This window comes from Schistocerca nitens, chromosome 1, assembly GCF_023898315.1.
Source record: "Schistocerca nitens isolate TAMUIC-IGC-003100 chromosome 1, iqSchNite1.1, whole genome shotgun sequence".
Lineage (NCBI taxonomy): Eukaryota > Metazoa > Arthropoda > Insecta > Orthoptera > Acrididae > Schistocerca > Schistocerca nitens.
The window spans coordinates 764,265,928-764,278,022 of NC_064614.1; the positions used below are offsets into that span (position 1 = coordinate 764,265,928).

The 12,095-nt window shown below is 46.8% G+C and overlaps 1 protein-coding gene across 5 annotated transcripts in view; it reads left to right on the forward strand.

Moving 5' to 3' along the window:
• The first annotated feature begins 1,483 nt into the window (after positions 1 to 1,483).
• The window catches only part of LOC126261132 (sphingomyelin phosphodiesterase), a 410,193-nt gene continuing 399,581 nt past the window's right edge, over positions 1,484 to 12,095 (forward strand). For 4 of the 5 annotated variants that reach the window (XR_007546682.1, XR_007546681.1, XM_049958516.1 and 1 more), the window contains exon 1: positions 1,484 to 1,670. The gene's annotated coding sequence lies outside the window, so the exon portion shown is untranslated. The remainder of the gene's footprint in view (positions 1,671 to 12,095) is intronic. The other variant, XM_049958514.1, reaches the window with a different exon arrangement.

Sequence of the window (12,095 nt, forward strand, 5' to 3'; positions counted from 1 at the left end):
CTTTTATCTCTTCATACATTTCATCAATTTCTTCATCATCTGCAGAGCTAGTTGGCATATAAACTTGTACTACTGTAGTAGGCATGGGCTTTGTGTCTATCTTGGCCACACTAATGCGTTCACTATGCTGTTTGTAGTAGCTAACCCGCACTCCTATGTTTTTATTCATTATTAAACCTACTCCTGCATTACCCCTATTTGATTTTGTATTTATAACCCTGTATTCACCTGACCAAAAGTCTTGTTCCTCCTGCCACCGAACTTCACTAATTCCCACTATATCTAACTTTAACCTATCCATTTCCCTTTTTAAATTTTCTAACCTACCTGCCCCATTAAGGTATCTGACATTCCACGCTCCGATCCGTAGAACGCCAGTTTTCTTTCTCCTGATAACGACGTCCTCTTGAGTAGTCCCCGCCCGGAGATCCGATTGGGGGACTATTTTACCTCCGGAATATTTTACCCAAGAGGACGCCATCATCATTTAATCATACAGTAAAGCTGCATTTCCTCGGGAAAAATTACGGCTGTAGTTTCCCCTTGCTTTCAGCCGTTCGCAGTACCAGCACAGCAAGGCCGTTTTGGTTAATGTTACAAGGCCAGATCAGTCCATCATCCAGACTGTTGCCCCTGCATCTACTGAAAAGGCTGCTGCCCCTCTTCAGGAACCACATGTTTGTCTGGCCTCTCAACAGATACCCCTCCGTTGTGGTTGCACCTACGGTACGGCCATCTGTATCGCTGAGGCACGCAAGCCTCCCCACCAACGGCAAGGTCCATGGTTCATGGGGGGAAAAATTACTTGTATGCTTTTATAAGTCATATAGCTCATGTGCAACGTCTGTTTAACGAAAAACATACAACCTATTGTAATGAGAACAAGTATCTGTATCATTTTAACAACACGCTATTCTGTAATTTTTAATTTTTATTGTGTGTAGTTCAGCAATAAAAAGCCTACACCGTTTTATTACATGCATGAAATGAACATCGGACTAAATGTGCGAGGAGTCAGTATCGAACCAAGTTTTATCACAGACGTTTTCTGTTTCTTTTGTGGTCAGACTGAACAACGAGAGCAGACACGCCACTGTCACGGTTCTACTTAACATTGGTTCTGTCACACTATTGCGACGCTCATCGTACGGCGCGTGATGATAGACGTAGTGAGTTTATCGTGCATATGTTGGCAATGCCACTCGAGCCACGGCGAGCAGACGCGCTTGCGCAAGAGGGAGGTGTGGATTGGGGCAGGTTGTGCGAGCAGCCGCGACAACATGCAGGCCGGATCATTATAACGTTTCGTGATAATTATATAGCTTCTATTTGACATTTCTTCTCTCGCACGATTAACTACGACGCTCGCCGTACTGCGCGCGATAGTAGACCTAGTGATTTTAGCGTGCATATGTTGGCAATGCCACTCGCGCCATGGCGAGCAGACGCGCTTGCGCAGAAGAGAGGTGTGGGTAGGAACTACGTTAGGCGAGCAGTCGAGACAACATGGAGGCCAGTGGCTTGTCTGCTCTCGAACTGTGAGTGAGTCCGGGAGCAGCACAATAACCGACAGTGCGCGAGTTGTGTCGAGTGCAGTGCCGCAGCGATAAGGAAGGCGGCGTGCCTGCGCAACAGCTGTGCGCGCGGCACATGTCATCTGCCGCAAGAAGGTAGGAGCATTGTTTGTATAGTCAGCTGATCGCGGTGGCAAAATATGTATGTTAAGGCGTGGCTTGGCGTCGTCATGGCAACTAAACTCATTGACAGTCGTTTATTGTTCTAAAGTGCGTCTTATGTGTTATGTTATATATCAGAAGTTTCGGATATACTGCAGTGCTAATATTTGTCCGTTGGTGGTCTTATTTTCATAGTGTAAAGGTCGTCACAAGTTCGTATTTTTGCATTACGTGACAGCGGTTTCATCCGCAGCATTGTTTAGTCGCATGTTTTACTCAACAAGTGAAAGACACAGGATGCAAACCGTCATACAGTTCAATATTCCACAAGTGGGCAGAAGCAGATGTCACGGTGAACAATTTAAACAATGTATGAGAAGTGTCGTTTTGGACAAGTGGACACATGTGCAGGAAACGGACAAATTTTCTCGCAGAACTGAAAACGAATTACGAAATTACTTTAAAAAATACTCTCCGTCTGCCGCGTGTTGCTTACTGTAACACCAGTTCTTGCAAATTTTAGAATCGGTGAAATATGTCCTTGGGAAAGAAATCATAGTGACATTCATAGATATAAAAAAGCTTATGACACTGCTAGAAGGGAATTGTCAAAAGGAATGCAACTCAGAATCAGAACACATGAACAATAAATGCCTGAATTGTGTTATAATAGGTAGCAAAAAATCAGAATGGCTTAGAAGGGACGGAGAGATTTGGCAAGAGTGGGTACTCTCTCCGATGTTCTTTAATGTAGTCATGGACAACTTCATAAGGAAGGTTCGCCAAAGGTCTACAGGAGACGATAGCAAAATCATAGCATATGCAGACGATGTGTCGATTTGGGAAGAAAATAAGCATAAATTGGGAGAACAACTAAATACCCACGATACGATACTGCAGAGCCTGTGTTATTCGCTACTGCGAAGCATTTCATGTATTTCATGGTGGCTGACACCGGTTACCCGACTTTCAAGTAAAATGTCTCCCCCTGTAGGGGGGGGGGGACACATGTTTCACGACATTTGGAAGTTTGAGTCTGGCTGTGAGTCGTGTTCAGATAGCCTCATGGTGTGGTGACTGTTCGCGGTAAGCGGGATATCCGGGTTTCAATCCTGGTCCAGCACATATTTTCATAGTCGTCACTCTGTTATACAGCTGATGGTATTCCACATTCGCTATTGCGAATACATTTCACTTAACTAAATAATTGGCGGATAGAAACAGAAGAAGCAGGCAAAAATGTGCTGGGAATGAAAATCAACAAGAAAAATTTTAAAAAATGAAGGATTGAAATTGTAATGGAAAGATTATTGAAGAAGTAAATGCTTTGAAGTATCTAGCAAGTAAATTAAAAAAGAAAGGACACATCAATGATAAAATTTCGGAGAGAATACAAAATTGTTCAAAATTTTATTGTTGTATATCAGACATAATTAGAAACTGGAAAATACCTACCAAGGCAAAGATCATGACATACAAGTCATCTGCCACTTTTGATTTATGGATCGCAATGTTGGTGTTGGATAAAAAAAAGCTAAGGAGAATACAAGCAGATGCACATTCCAGAAGGGATTTTGAGTAAGACGAGAAAGGACAGGATAGGAATGAAATAATACGAAACATCCTTCAGATCAGTCGCTTAAAAGAAACTATGGAGATAAACAGGCTTAAATGGTCTGGGCATGTTAAAAGAATGGGGACAAGGAAGACTCCAAGAAAAGCCTCACAATGGACACACTTTGCACGAAGACCAATTGGAAGACCACGAACCGAATGGAAAGACCATGTGAACCAAAGAGACCTGCAGTGGGAGTAAATGCTGAATGGTAAACTGTGGAACAAAAGATAACCTTGGAGAAAGCTCTTGGAACGATAAGCATAAACGTTTCAAGAAGAAGGGAAGATGTCCCAGAGCAGTCGACACGCTATTAAATCAGCGATGCAAGACAGCTCAGTTTTTGCATGTAGTTCGGCAATGAAAGTGTTTTTTTTTTTTTGTCTTTGTTGGCTATGAACACCCAAAAATTATGCCGTTCGTCTGATTCAAGTTGCAACTATACGGTATTAAGATTTCTCAATAGTTCGGTTGCCCATCTGAATAGAGAGTAATATGTATTTGATAGAAAACCCCGAGAAAAACTGCGTTAGTTGTCTTAGAAGTGCGATTAATCGCGACTAGCTTTGAAAGAAGTGTGCTTGTGGTGTCTGCCAAGACCGTTTTACGAGCGAAACCGTTGCGGACGGACGCCGTTGTGTAGGCCTCGCGTGACTTACTTCTTAAGAACGCCTTCACAGAAAAATGTGGACGGCCCGTTCCTCGAAGGAAAAACGAGGTCGGAATCGTAGCTGCTGATGGTCTGAGGAAGTTGCTCTTGGGTGCGGAAGCATCCAATGTACGGAAGCAAACGGCGATTCTATACTGTGAAGCTTTCTATTCCGGTTTGAGCAACAGCAGTCTTCATCTATATAAGTGCCCCGCAAGTAACTCACCACTCTTCAATACAAGGAATAATACAATTGTCATTCACAGCCATTGCTACCGCAATTTTAAGGGAATCGTATCTTGAGTACCTGATCTGACTTCTTGCAGTTTGCCACGTTGTAGTATTGCTCGAGTAACACGGAGGAGTTTTCTCTGGTACCAGTTGCCAATAATTTGCCAGTTGTCTCTTGTGACTGTATGTCGTCTCTCTCTTTCTCATAAGATATTATTGTTTTTTTTTAAATCTTTTCCAAATTATGTAGACTTTCTTCGATTTCATAGTTATAAGGTGACAGCCTTACGGCGTCGTGTCCACTGAAGGAACTTTGGTACTGTTTTGGATTAATCCTAACATGTCAGCGGATATGTTAAACAATTTCTGTAGGCACTTTGTGATGTAAACAAAAACTTCTTCAGTTGGCACACGTTTCACCGGTGTGCACACGCTGTCATTCAGACAGAAACAGGCGGTAAAACAGGAAAATTGTTCACTACAAAACTGCTGAGTAGCAACTTCGTATGCTACTTAAGTCGCAAAGCGGTCTGTATCATATTACGCGACATGACATGATACTTTCCTTGACAATTCGACAATATTCTTAGGAACAGATTATAAATTTAAATACGCCATGGTTGATAATAAAATATGGACTTCATAGTCCAGTCGCCTCCGTACATAACGAAATGGTGCAATTACTTCTTTTTATCGAGGCAGAATGTAAATGAAAATGCAGAAATAGTGGCAGGAAAAGCTGTAATTTAGATATATTTTTCTCCGCCTACCTGTATAAATATAAATAATTGTGGATGTCAAGAATGGAGTTGCGTCCCAAACACGTGGTAATTGTGTTAACACAAGACTTCCACGTTCACCGTGCATGCACTGCCGTTCTCATCTCCTGTAAATAAGTTACGTAAAGATGAGAAACACGGAACATGTTTTACGGCGTCTAAATAACTAATTTCTTTCCTTACCGACTTCTGTGACCTAGCTTGCTAATGCACTCTAGTGCGGTACAGTTGTTCTCCGGTTGTAGGCAGTTAGAATTTTAGTAGTGGAAAAAATATTCAGCCCCAGCATTTGGACGCAAGGCGAGAAATGGTGACATTAACGGTCACTGAACAGTTGACTATTAGTCCTTGAGTAACAACCCAAAGCTGTGCGTAGTGTTTCATGGAATGAGAGCAAGTTTCACTGTCAATAGTGAACTGATCAAGTGCAACTTACAGATCGCTTAAAGGATCTGGAGGAAATGACAGGTTATGTATATCTAGGATCCCTGATCGATGATACAGGAAAGTGTGATAAAGAAATAATACGATGAATCGCCCTTGGCTGAGTCGCAAGATTTGGCATGACGGGGCGATATCCAAAACAACGAAAATGTGCTTGGTTGAATCACTGGCGTTCACCGTGTTCTTGTGCGGCTAGGAGATCTCAACCCTAGAAAGCTGGTGACAAAAGCAAAAGTGATGCCTTCGAGATGTGTTGGCGGAAGATGTTACGTGTACCACGGACAGAAATTATTATTCCATTATAGAAGCACTTAGCATCACAAGAAGACAGGTTATCTTGCCGTGTCAGCCAAATATACTTCCAATTCCTTGGGTACATTTCGAGAAGAGACGAGGTTAAAAGATAACCTTGCAAGGCAAATTCTAAAGTAGAAGACGGCGAGGAATAGAAAATAGAGGGTTCGGTGGTTGGAAGACTACAGCCCTACTTCTCCATATTGTATTAAGAACAGCTGGAGGTCGCTGTATGTGAAGACATCTAGTCGAAAATTCAGTTTTTTAAGAAATAAATGGAGAAATTAAATGAGATCCCGACACCCAACAATGAGTAAGTCAATTAATCGAATAGCCATGGGTGCACTGATGGTCCATAGAGTCCAACGGGCACAATATTTCGGCTATCAGATATGACGCCGTCGTGAGGTGCGTTAACGAACTGTCGTCAATACACCCGATAATGGTGACATGTCTGATCGCCGAAATATTGTGCCCGTTGGACACAGTGGTCTGGCAATAGCCCGATATCTTACGTAACCATAGTTAAAACCAACACTAATCGTATGAAAGGCATGCTGAGATTCACTGGAAAAACTTTCAGGAAGTGTAGTCCACCTAAGAAGAAATACAAAAGGCGTGTTCGACCTATACTTGAGTACTGCTCGTCAATTTTGGACCCTTACCAGAGAGGTTTGATAGAGGAAACAAAGAAGACCCAACGCGTTCCGTCAAAGGACCCTAGAAAGCACGAAAGCGTTACGGAGATGTGCAGCTCCAGTTGCAGAGGCTACAAGAGAGGCGTTGTGCGTCACGTTACGATTTTCTGTTAGAATTTCGAGACCGGACGTTACTAGAAGAATATTTTAGTTCCACCTACGTACCATGAAGGTAAAATTAGAGAAATTTAGCTCACACAGGTATCTACCAAGAATCGTTGTTTCCCTCCGTACCAGTAAGTTGAACAGTAAAGGGGGTAAGAAATAGTGCCACGTGAAATATTCTCCGCCACATACCGTATGGTGATTTGTAGAGTATAAATGTAGAAAGACTACACGTAATATCTGTATCGAAGGTAGAAAAATCAGTTATCTTTTTCGTCATAATTTTTAAACGCTGTAGAGCACTGACATGAAACTCCTAACTTCTCTTAGACCCTTTTCGTTTCCTACAAAACAGTCGTCATAATCAAAGACAGTATATTTGAAAACTTTGATCGCAATCAAACTTAAGGTAGTCGTTGATTCCTTCACTAAATCAGTTTTGCAGACTTTTGATAGTGTTAGAAAATTGCCACGGAAAATTCCGACTGTTACTACACCTTTCTGTGAAGTTTACTGACTAGCAGTATAAAAGTTGATAGAATGCCGATTTAAAAGGTGACAGAACACTTAAAATAAAGAACCAATGTGCTTTAGTTGCTGTTCGGTAGATTACTAGAAAAGTGGACAACACAATATGGGCGATCTAGCTGAAAGTACAGTAAGATCAAATTTCTTGCTTATACGTCGTCATTATCACTCGCGACTGAAACGTCAGAGACTTTTTCAGGAGCAAAAATAACGAAGAGCACCGCAGAAGATAGTTGCATCGATACTGCCAGAGAAAGGTCTTGAGCCACAGAAAACAAAAATAAAAATTATAAACTTTGTTCGCATTCCTGGAGCAGCTTGGTACCCACAACAGTGGTCCATTATTCGTGTAGTGCGTGTCAGCATTCGGTTCTAACGGTACGTGAACATATCTGGTTTATATCTTTGTGTCTCCTCTCGTCGAGCGCAAACTTGATGCTGCTGGCACTTCGGCTTTTCGCTTATGTTACCTCCTGCATTGGGCACGCCACTGTCACCGTACCTCCGCCCCCCCCCCCCCCTCTTCCCCACCCACCGCCTCACTCTAACCCACCCAGCACTCTTCTCCCTTTTCTCTGTCGCTTGTTACTGAATATTACACTTGCGTAACCTTTTTTCAATGAAAAAATTTTGTTTCTCACTTGGTCTACACCGTACTTCGTTCTTGGTATTTCTCATGTTTGTAGTGGCGTATTTTGTCAAAAGGATCCCAAACCATTGTTTAACACTTAAATATCTTCACTTTGGTTGCGTCACTGTCACACTGCCACGCGCCGGCCGGAGTGCACGAGCGGTTCTAAGCGCTACAGCCTGGAACCGCGCGACCACCGCGGTCGCAGGTTCGAATCCTGCCTCGGGCATGGATGTGTGTGATGTCCTTAGGCTAGTTAGGTTTAAGTAGTTCTAAGTTCTAGGGGACTGATGACCTCAGAAGTTAAGTCCCATAGTGCCCAGACCCATTTGAACCATTTGAACACTGCCACGCGGGATTCGCCGAGCGGTCTTAGGCGCTGCAGTCATGGACTGCGCGGCTGATCCCAGCGGAGGTTCGAGTCCTCCCTCGGGCATGGGCGTGTGTGTTTATCCTTAGGAGAATTTAGATTTGGTAGAGTGTAAGCTTAGCGACGGATGAAAAAAATGGTTCAAATGGCTCTGAGCACTATGGGACTCAACTGCTGAGGTCATAAGTCCCCTAGAACTTAGAACTACTTAAACCTAACTAACCTAAGGATAACACTCACATCCATGCCCGAGGCAGGATTCGAACCTGCGACCGTAGCGGTCGCGCGGTTCCAGACTGTAGCGCCAGAACCGCTCGACCACAGCGACGGATGACCTTAGCAGTTAAGTCCCATAAGATTTCACACACACACATACTGTCACACTGTACTTAACGAATGATAACATTTTCGGGAGGTGACTGTAGGGATGTAAATAATGTTAAGTGTTCTTCCGTAATATACACTCCTGGAAATTGAAATAAGAACACCGTGAATTCATTGTCCCAGGAAGGGGAAACTTTATTGACACATTCCTGGGGTCAGATACATAACATGATCACACTGACAGAACCACAGGCACATAGACACAGGCAACAGAGCATGCACAATGTCGGCACTAGTACAGTGTATATCCACCTTTCGCAGCAATGCAGGCTGCTATTCTCCCATGGAGACGATCGTAGAGATGCTGGATGTAGTCCTGTGGAACGGCTTGCCATGCCATTTCCACCTGGCGCCTCAGTTGGACCAGCGTTCGTGCTGGACGTGCAGACCGCGTGAGACGACCCCGGTAGCTGAGTGGTCAGCGCGACAGACTGTCAATCCTAAGGGCCCGGGTTCGATTCCCGGGTGGGTCGGAGATTTTCTCCGCTCAGGGACTGGGTGTTGTGTTGTCCTAATCATCATCGTTTCATCCCCATCGACGCGCAAGTCGCCGAAGTGGCGTCAAATCGAAAGACTTGCACCAGGTGAGCGGTCTACCCGATGGGAGGCCCTCGTCACACGCCATTATTATTATCCAGTCCCAAACATGCTCAATGGGGGACAGATCCGGAGATCTTGCTGGCCAGGGTAGTTGACTTACACCTTCTAGAGCACGTTGGGTGGCACGGGATACATGCGGACGTGCATTGTCCTGTTGGAACAGCAAGTTCCCTTGCCGGTCAAGGAATGGTAGAACGATGGGTTCGATGACGGTTTGGATGTACCGTGCACTATTCAGTGTCCCCTCGACGATCACCAGTGGTGTACGGCCAGTGTAGGAGATCGCTCCCCACACCATGATGCCGGGTGTTGGCCCTGTGTGCCTCGGTCGTATGCAGTCCTGATTGTGGCGCTCACCTGCACGGCGCCAAACACGCATACGACCATCATTGGCAGCAAGGCAGAAGCGACTCTCATCGCTGAAGACGACACGTCTCCATTCGTCCCTCCATTCACGCCTGTCGCGACACCACTGGAGGCGGGCTGCACGATGTTGGGGCGTGAGCGGAAGACGGCCTAACAGTGTGCGGGACCGTAGCCCAGCTTCATGGAGACGGTTGCGAATGGTCCTCGCCGATACCCCAGGAGCAACAGTGTCCCTAATTTGCTGGGAAGTGGCGGTGCGGTCCCCTACGGCACTGCGTAGGATCCTACGGTCTTGGCGTGCATCCGTGCGTCGCTGCGGTCCGGTCCCAGGTCGACGGGCACGTGCACCTTCCGCCGACCACTGGCGACAACATCGATGTACTGTGGAGACCTCACGCCCCACGTGTTGAGCAATTCGGCGGTACGTCCACCCGGCCTCCCGCATGCCCACTATACGGTTGGTTGGTTGGTTGGTTTCGGGGAAGGAGACCAAACAGCGAGGTCATCGGTCTCATCGGATTAGGGAAGGATGGGGAAGGAATTCGGCCGTGCCCTTTCAGAGGAACCATCCCGGCATTTGCCTGGAGTGATTTAGGGAAATCACGGAAAACCTAAATCAGGATGGCCGGACGCGGGATTGAACCGTCGTCCTCCCGAATGCGAGTCCAGTGTCTAACCACTGCGCCACCTCGCTCGGTGCCGCCCACTATACGCCCTCGCTCAAAGTCCGTCAACTGCACATACGGTTCACGTCCATGCTGTCGCGGCATGCTACCAGTGTTAAAGACTGCGATGGAGCTCCGTATGCCACGGCAAACTGGCTGACACTGACGGCGGCGGTGCACAAATGCTGCGCAGCTAGCGCCATTCGACGGCCAACACCGCGGTTCCTGGTGTGTCCGCTGTGCCGTGCGTGTGATCATTGCTTGTACAGCCCTCTCGCAGTGTCCGGAGCAAGTATGGTGGGTCTGACACACCGGTGTCAATGTGTTCTTTTTTCCATTTCCAGGAGTGTATTTCGACGTACAAGCAATTTTCAAGTTGTTTTGAAGGGCCCTAGCACACGTCAAAAAGTTCACGTTTTGAAGGGCCCCAGCACATGTCAAAAAGTTCACTTTCATTCTAAACTGCTTCAGAATGGCTTGAAAGCGAAGTCGACTGTGGAATAAAATTGTACATTACATTTCCAAAATCGACTGGCAAAAATACGTCATTTTATTTAATACACTCCTGGAAATTGAAATAAGAACACCGTGAATTCATTGTCCCAGGAAGGGGAAACTTTATTGACACATTCCTGGGGTCAGATACATAACATGATCACACTGACAGAACCACAGGCACATAGACACAGGCAACAGAGCATGCACAATGTCGGCACTAGTACAGTGTATATCCACCTTTCGCAGCAATGCAGGCTGCTATTCTCCCATGGAGACGATCGTAGAGATGCTGGATGTAGTCCTGTGGAACGGCTTGCCATGCCATTTCCACCTGGCGCCTCAGTTGGACCAGCGTTCGTGCCGGACGTGCAGACCGCGTGAGACGACGCTTCATCCAGTCCCAAACATGCTCAATGGGGGACAGATCCGGAGATCTTGCTGGCCAGGGTAGTTGACTTACACCTTCTAGAGCACGTTGGGTGGCACGGGATACATGCGGACGTGCATTGTCCTGTTGGAACAGCAAGTTCCCTTGCCGGTCTAGGAATGGTAGAACGATGGGTTCGATGACGGTTTGGATGTACCGTGCACTATTCAGTGTCCCCTCGACGATCACCAGTGGTGTACGGCCAGTGTAGGAGATCGCTCCCCACACCATGATGCCGGGTGTTGGCCCTGTGTGCCTCGGTCGTATGCAGTCCTGATTGTGGCGCTCACCTGCACGGCGCCAAACACGCATACGACCATCATTGGCAGCAAGGCAGAAGCGACTCTCATCGCTGAAGACGACACGTCTCCATTCGTCCCTCCATTCACGCCTGTCGCGACACCACTGGAGGCGGGCTGCACGATGTTGGGGCGTGAACGGAAGACGGCCTAACGGTCTGCGGGACCGTAGCCCAGTTTCATGGAGACGGTTGCGAATGGTCCTCGCCGATACCCCAGGAGCAACAGTGTCCCTAATTTGCTGGGAAGTGGCGGTGCGTTCCCCCACGGCACTGCGTAGGATCCTACGGTCTTGGCGTGCATCCGTGCGTCGCTGCGGTCCGGTCGCAGGTCGACGGGCACGTGCGCCTTCCGCCGACTACTGGCGACAACATCGATGTACTGTGGAGACCTCACGCCCCACGTGTTGAGCAATTCGGTGGTACGTCCACCCGGCCTCCCGCATGCCCACTATACGCCCTCGCTCAAAGTCCGTCAACTGCACATACGGTTCACGTCCACGCTGTCGCGGCATGCTACCAGTGTTAAAGACTGCGATGGAGCTCCGTATGCCACGGCAAACTGGCTGACACTGACGGCGGCGGTGCACAAATGCTGCGCAGCTAGCGCCATTCGACGGCCAACACCGCGGTTCCTGGTGTGTCCGCTGTGCCGTGCGTGTGATCATTGCTTGTACAGCCCTCTCGCAGTGTCCGGAGCAAGTATGGTGGGTCTGACACACCGGTGTCAATGTGTTCTTTTTTCCATTTCCAGGAGTGTATTTGTTTACGTGAGTGTAAGTTCAGGTGTAACCTATAGTCACTTTGTGAGATGTCCATTATCGATTCTGCTAGTGC